The sequence below is a fragment of the Dromiciops gliroides genome, chromosome 1 (genome assembly GCF_019393635.1).
Source record: "Dromiciops gliroides isolate mDroGli1 chromosome 1, mDroGli1.pri, whole genome shotgun sequence".
Lineage (NCBI taxonomy): Eukaryota > Metazoa > Chordata > Mammalia > Microbiotheria > Microbiotheriidae > Dromiciops > Dromiciops gliroides.
Genome location: NC_057861.1, coordinates 204000909 through 204009050, shown reverse-complemented (window position 1 = coordinate 204009050; position 8142 = coordinate 204000909). Strand labels below are relative to the sequence as shown.

Below are 8142 nucleotides of genomic sequence, written 5' to 3'. Positions count from 1 at the left end.
GACAGCTTTTCTGAGGCAGGGGACAGGATTATGAAAATCATCAAAATCCATTTTGCCTATATTAAATAGCTTTCTTTCTTAAGTCACAATCTATAGGGCCTCCTGTAGTGTCTTTGACTAATCCAAAGTTTATACCTATATTCTGCAACCTAAAATAGATAAAAAAATAAAAAAAATATACAAGAAGATATAACCATATTTGCAATATCATGGTTTGGCCTTGCCTGGGTGACTTTATCCATTTTTCCTTGTTATTTCTTCCACCCCCCAAAACACACACGTACATCCATATAGCAATAAACATACAATATACACACATTCACATATGCATATCTATGCCCCTATAAGATAGTATGATAATAAGATTCCCAAATGTATTGTTTTGCTTTATTGTGTAGTATCCCATTAACAACTACTCTTATTCCTCACAATTTTTCAAAACTATTTCAATAGATCAAAGATTTGTGAGGATTAGCTATGTGGTTTAGTGGATAACACATGAGACCTGGGGGTCAGAAAAATTTAATTCAAATCCAATTTCAAAGCAATTACTAGCTTTGTGATCCTAGGAAAGTCACTTAAACTCTGTTTGCCCTTCATTTCCTCTTCTTTAAAATAAGGATAATTAAAGCACCTATTCCCCATGGTTGTTGTGAGGATCAAAACTTCTTTTATTTGTAAAGTCCCTGACCCATATTAGGTACATTATTGTCATCATTACCATCATGAACACTCGTTTCAAAAATATAGTTGGTTATTCATCCATAGCTTTTCATCTTCTATAATTTTTATTCAAGTCCTTTCCAGAGCCCTACATTAAATTATCTACCCAAAATATTTGAGGCCTTACTTCAGGACAGATAATATTATTATTTTTTTAATTCAATCATTGTATTAGCCATTCAGTGTCAATGTTACTATTTTTACATAATACCTAGTTGTTTGTTTTTCTCAAAGGGATCTAATTTAGTACATCATGTTAATAGTAAAAACAAGCCAGAGAATATGGCTAAATCTCAACCAACCTAGCACTTTAATATCCTCTGGACAAGGCAAGCTAGAATTCAATCACTTTACACACGCTTAGGATAGTGTTTCAAAATTAAAAAAAAAAAAACAACAACAAAAAAACTAGGAAGCTGATACAATTTAAAGCATGGGGAAATGAAGATTTGTTTTGGTCTTTTATTCCAGCAAATTATACTTTCAATTAACAGCAACAGTGATACCATAAAGAATGCTCTGCCTTTTTTTTGGGGGGGGGGAGATTCTGAACTTTAATACAAATTAAAAAGTAGTACTGAATCTATTGGGATGGAAAGTAGCTAACAGCTGCATTTACCTGTAACATAATCAATAAGCAGCTGTTTCCCTATCGATAACCAGGTCCAGGCTGTCAATAACCCTGAGTAAAAGGAGCATGGTTGGGTGCATAAGGGTTAGGCCCACTTGGAAGAGGAGTCATAGTACTTCCAGAAGGTGGAGTATAGCTCAGTCTTGGTTGATAGGCACCTGGTTGGCTTTGAACCATTCCAGGTTGAGAGGCAGGGGTGTAACTAGGCTGAGAAGCTTGAGTAATGTAATTCTGTGCAGGGTAAATGCTTGCCTGCTACTGCTTAGGAGGTTGAGGCTGTCCAGAAAAGCCAGGAGCTGGGGGCTGAGAAGTTGGCTGCTGAGTACCATAACTGGACTGTTGTTGGTATTGTTGATGCATCTGACCTTCGATCTTACCTGCCTGTGTTTGAACTCCTGTATATGGTGGCTGTTGGGGCTGAGCACCTGGTGGATGAGCTACAGATGAGGAGGAAGCAATGCTATCTGGTGTTCCAGAACATTCTTCTGCAGGAGCACTGGGTGGTCCTGAAACCTGATCATCTGTCAGACCAAATGCTGACATGGCATTTTTGTTGATTTCGTCTTGATTTTTAATGGATCAAAAGCAGACATACTTGCTGCATCACTTGGGTAGATTGTTTGCCTGAAGAATCAGAAGCAGTGGGTTTTTCTTCCTACTATCCACAGTATCATTTTCAGGGAGACTGGTAGAAGGTCCAGGTTCAACAGGTGGTTCTAAACAATCCAAGAGACGATTCACTTTGTTTCGAAGTTCTATCAGTTCTCTATGGAGATATTTGACCTAACTTGATTCGAGAGGCCTTGGCTGCCCATTAACAAACAATGTTAGTTTCAATATCCTGCTACACTGAATTGCAAATGAAAGATCAGAACTATCGAAAATTGTTATAAGATCTCCATCTTCATCTTTATACTTATAGTAACTTCATCATTACTCAGAAGTTTTCCCCCGGAAAACTCTTTGCATCATCAACACTAATTCATCATAGGTAATGTCTTCATTATGAATGGGAATTCTTCGAATATCTTCCCCAAGCTGACCTTTAATAATTAGCTTTCCACTTAAATCCAACTGTCTATTCATGGTGGACTCCAGGATGCTCCACAAAACTTCCTCGTTGGGGCCGCAGCCACTGCCATCCGCACAGCCTCACCCTCTCCTCTGGTCCTGTGTCAGAGGGTAGTGCCGGTGCCGAAGCTGCCACGGCGTCCAGGACAGATATTATTAATAATTTTTGTTCCATTGATTCCTTTAGCATTCTGGTAAAATAATGCTTTTAAACACAAAAAAATACATATAATTGAAAAGGAAATGTAGTTAAGTGTATAATATGCACATATATATATGCATATATATGTATATGTATGTATATGTATATATGTGTGTGTGTATATATATATAGAGAGAGAGAGAGATAGAGAGAGAAACAGAGAGACAGAGAGAGAGAGAGAGAGAGGGAGAGAGAGAGAGAAGAGATAAACTAAGTTCATGGACCTCAGGTTAAAAGCCTCCTTTACAATTTCACAGATACTAATTCAATACTTAGACTGTTCATCTGTTATCCTTATTTTTTTTGGGGAGCAGGGCAATGAGGGTTAAGTGACTTGCTCAGGGTCACACAGCTAGTGTCAAGTGTCTGAGGCCAGATTTTAACTCAGGTCCTCCTGAATCCAGGGCCAGTGCTTTATCTACTGCTCTACCTAGCTGCCGTCTATCCTTTATTTTGTCCTATAGAGCAAAGTAGCCTTCTTTTCCAATTGTAAATTTCCTTGAGGATATCTTTCATAGTGGAACACATCTGGTAAACTGTACATTGCCTTTAATAACCTCAAGCATTCTCCTGAAGAAAAGATCCATTTTTTTTTTTTTAACAGTGGTAATCGTATGGTGATGCTTTATAGCATCAGATGGTAGAATGTCAAAGTCTCTAGAGATTTCAAGTTGAGGCTCACCCAAGGGGTAACTGAAAGGCACACTGTGACCTTGAGTAGATAATAATATATGATCAATAAAGATTTACCATAAAGAAGCAGCAAAATAAAAGTAATCAGAGATATAGCAATTTTAATTTTGTGTTGAAGATTTTGGCTTTCTCTATCTTGATTATATTAACTTTTTTTTAAAAGTATGTAAAGGTACAAGTGTCCTGAAAATTCTATGAATAGACTTATTGCTTTATAATTCCCTATTTTCTAACATCACAATGTTAGAGATTCATATGTCACAGCATTCTATTCTATATCCTGAGAGATGTCATAGTTTCCCCATAACAGTGAGGTCAGCAACAACTACTTTTTTTTTTCTTTCAGAATAATTCAATATATTGTCAGATAAATTGTCCTGCTTACATGGATTTGGAGATTATATTTAATGAATTAGATTCATAAAATTAACACCAACAAAATGGATAAGTGGATTAAAAACATTTCTACCAAGATTAAAAATAACACTAGTAATGAAATAAGAAGGAAACAAATAGAATATGGTAGGGGTTAGGCTTATACTTCTCCTTCTTCTAGTATAAGTACTTTATAAACTAGATTACTACAAGATAAAAATAATTTCAATTCAATCAGATATGATAAGAAGACTACAAAATTTAGAACTATCAAGAATAGTTTTTAAAAATGCAAATGTAATAATTTTAATAATTGTTATCATTATTATTAGAAATAGCATAGTGCTTTAAAGTTTGCAGAGGAATTTACATTGTTTACTCATTTGATCCTCACAAAAATCCTCTGAGGTAGGTGATATTATTAACTCCATTTTATAAATAAGAAAATTACATCAGAGAATGGTTAAGTGACTCTCCCAGGGTCACATAGCTAATAAGTGTATGAGGCAAGATTTGAACTCAGGAACAATTTCTGACGCCAAATTCTGCAGTTTATCCACTGTGCCACTGTTATTAATGAGCCACACCCTACTTGTGTATTGTGCCTTGAAATATTAGTTAATAATAGTCTGAAGAAAATAACATTAATAGTGTATTTTAAAATGAAGCTTTATTGGTATCAATAATATAAGCACTTTATCTTTTAAAAATATCTTTCATAATTATACACCTTATAAAATGAATATACATTTCCTAAACAATTTTAAAGCCTTTCAAATGAATAATCGCATTGGGTTTTGATGTGATTTTATTTGAAAAAATAAATAAACCCAATAAGTTCTGATTATTTTGCCAGAGTAATTAATTGGCTTCAAGGAAGATAGAAATTTACTAGGACAACTCAAAAATAAATTGAAATATAAATGTAACATAATTCCTGGATCGAATTGGGGAAAATGGTATCATAATTTGCAAATAAGGCCAGTTATGTACTTCCTCCCGACATTTGCATCTAAATATCTTTGTCAGACATCTTTTTTTCCTTCTACAAAAATCATTAAAACCAAGCTGGGGATGGGGAGGGGTGAGGAGAGAGGTAGGAAAAACCTGGACTTAGAGACTGGTCTTTGAATTGTTGAATCAAAAAAAAAAAGAAAAAGAAAAGAAAAGAAAATGGGGGTTAGGTACTGGATAAATGATGTCAATGGAATAGGAAATTTCTAGACAATGCAACTCCCTACCAGTGCAGGTGAGCACCATTTTGATGACAATGTAACTTTGGCTGCCCAGATATTTGAATTATTAAGTGGTTAAGGCCACATAGCCAGTAGGTGTCAGAAGCAGGACTTGACCTCAAATTTTCAGATAGGTAAGCCAAGCTAGCTATCCAAAAGGTTTCTTTCTTTTCTTTCTTTTTTTTAATTAATAAAGTATTTTATTTTTTTCCATTACATGTAAAGATAGTTCTCAACCTTTGTTTATACAACCTTTACAATTTCAGATTTTTCTCCCTCCCTTCCCTCCCTCTCCCCTCCCCTAGACAGCAGGTAATCTGATATAGGTTATATATATAGATAGATAGATAGATAGATAGATAGATAGATAGATAGATATAGATATAGCTATAGATATAGATATAGATATACACACATAATAACATTAATCCTATTTCTGCATTAGTCATGTTATAAGAGACAAAAAATCAGAGCAATGATGGAAAACCTCAAAATAGAAAAAAAACAACAGCATCAAAAACAAAAGAAATAGATATGGTTCATTCAGCATCTATACTCTGCAGTTCTTTTTTTTAATGTTTTTCCTGGATTTGGATATCCTCTTCCATCACGAGTTCCCTGGAACTCTTCTGTGCCATTGCATTGGTGAGAAGAATATAGTCCATCACTCAATGTTGATGATACTGTGTACAATGTTCTTCTGGTTCTGCTCATTTCACTCATCAGCTCATGCAAGACCCTCCAGGTTTCTCTGAACTACTCCTGCTCATCATTCTTATAGCACAATAGTATTCCATTGTATTCATATACCACAACTTGTCCAGCCTTCCCCAATTGATGGGGCACCCCCTCAACTTCCAATTCTTGCCACCACGTAAAGAGCATGCTACAAATATTTTTGGTACATGTGGGTCCCTTTCCCCTTCCATGATCTCTTTGGGATAAAGACCCAAAAGTGTATTGCTGGGTCAAAGGGTATGCACAGCTTTATCGCCCAAAAGGTTTCTTTCTTCTTTTCTTTCTTTCTTTCTTTTTTTTTTTTACTGACCTGTATGTTTAAAGAAAACAACTTTTGAGATTACTGATTTAATGAACTGTTAACATTAGCAACAGTGAAATAATTATTTATTTATAAGCTCCCCTCTGACCAAGGCTCACCAATCTGACACAGTCATTGGAGAAAGTAAGCACCTATTATAGGTCTGTGCGTCCTTTTGTATTTTTCTAATGTTTTGTGAATAGCCTTGACCAACAAAATTATCATTTGTTTGCCAACCTAGTTGTGATGAGCCTAACAATACTAACATAGGGCTACAACAAAACACAACAATACAAACTCACACACAGAGCTAATACTGTGATACTTGAACACAAGTCTTCATGACTTCATGGTACCTCCTCCTATGTGAATATTATCTTAATACACTAGTTTAATGATAGTTTCTAAGCAAGTACCATTAATATGAAATTTTAAAATTGTGCCTTTGTTGCCAATAGAAATTATAATTATGGTCATCTATAAAAATAACCCTTACATCCTGTACACTTTATAAATGGAAAAAAAATTTCCTAGATAGTTTTTAATTTTTTTTTGTTTGTTTTGTTTTGTTTTGTTTGGTGAGGCAATTGGGGTTAAGTGCCTTGCCCAGGGTCACACAGCTAGTTAGTGTTTAAGTGTCTGAGGCCAGATTTGAACTCAGGTCCTCCTGAATCCAGAGCCAGTGCTCTATCCACTGTGCTACCTAGCTGCCCTGATAGTTTTTAATTTTTTAAATGAAAAAAAATATATATATATATATTACTCTAATCTAGATTTTGTATCCATTATTTTTACCGCTTATTTCATCAAATATTTATATCCTCTAGGCCTCTAACATCACATTTCCCTAAATGCTGATGTTGATCCATGAACATTGGCATAGTACACAGGACCCTGAACCTTTTCCTGAGCTAAGCAGGGTAGTTGACTACGTTACTCCTGGCTGGCTTTAGAACTCACTTCCATACAGTCGATGTGAAATCAGCTCTAAGGGATCATCTACCATGGACATGTAAAAGTTCTATCCAAAACTCAACTTCCTAATAACCATATCTGCTGCATCCATGTATCCAATATCCCCCTTACTCTTTCAGTCTCACTGCCTTTTTCTTTCCTCCTCCATCCAATTCTCTCCCCTACATACTGTAATCATTCAATATATATCCCACACATAAAATAAAAAAACACCTAAAATTTACTTCTCCATAAATGTTTTCCAAGCCATCATAATCATAACCCAGGGGCTTTTAGCTGTTTTATGTCAACCGTACTCTTGTCACGAAACCATAATGACATATTGGCACTCTTTAAATAGCTCTTAAATGAATGATTAATGCTCTTTAGAATTAACCATTGTGGATAGTTGTAACTTCAGGAACAGCTGTCTGACCTCCTCTGGGATTCTAAATCTCAACAGGTTGAGGTGTAATGATTGTACTGAAAAAATGAACAACCAGTTCTCCCCTGCCTGTTCAAGCTGACTCGAGCTCATACCTACATGATGTCACTCTTTCAATTGGACACATTAAAACTGATATCCTGTAGTAATCTCAAGCTCAATACATCCCAAACAGAAATCATTATTTTTCTGCCTGTGGTAGAACAATATCCCTAAGTGCCCATCCTATGCAGGCTATGTAGCTTTGTTTTTGTTTTTGTTTTTTTTTTCCCTTAAAAGCTATTGGAATCATTATTAAGCCTTAATTGGCTCAGGGGACTATGAACAGAACTATTGGTGTTGCTCCCTGGGGTTCCTCATGTTTTTTTTTTGTTTTTTGGTTTTTTTTTGCTATCAATCAGATCAGCTTGACCAACATAAGCACAGGGGAAGCTATGTCCTAAAATGAATAGATGATGTAAACTCACTAAATAGCCTTTGTTTACCTATGGCTAAGTAAGTCTCCCTTTGATAACTGTTAGATGTACTAGTGTCTCAGTTCTTCCAATTAAAATCTGAACTATACCAGGCCAGGCTGATTCAGACACAGCCTTTTATATTTGGCAGATGAATAGTATTGGATCTTAATGGAGTAGAAGAAGGGTAAGCAAAAAAAATATGAGGCTTCATAGGCCTCCTGATACTGCTGATTACATATTGCTGTTAACTCATGTATGATTCTTTGTGACACTGTGAACCATAGCATACCAATATTCTGCATGGGCTTTCTTAGCA

The 8142-nt window shown here is 35.5% G+C and overlaps 1 pseudogene; it reads right to left on the bottom strand.

Annotated features, from left to right (window-relative positions):
* Positions 1-1372: 1372 nt before the first annotated feature.
* On the bottom strand, positions 1373-2474 carry LOC122736170 (annotated as a pseudogene).
* Positions 2475-8142: the final 5668 nt, after the last annotated feature.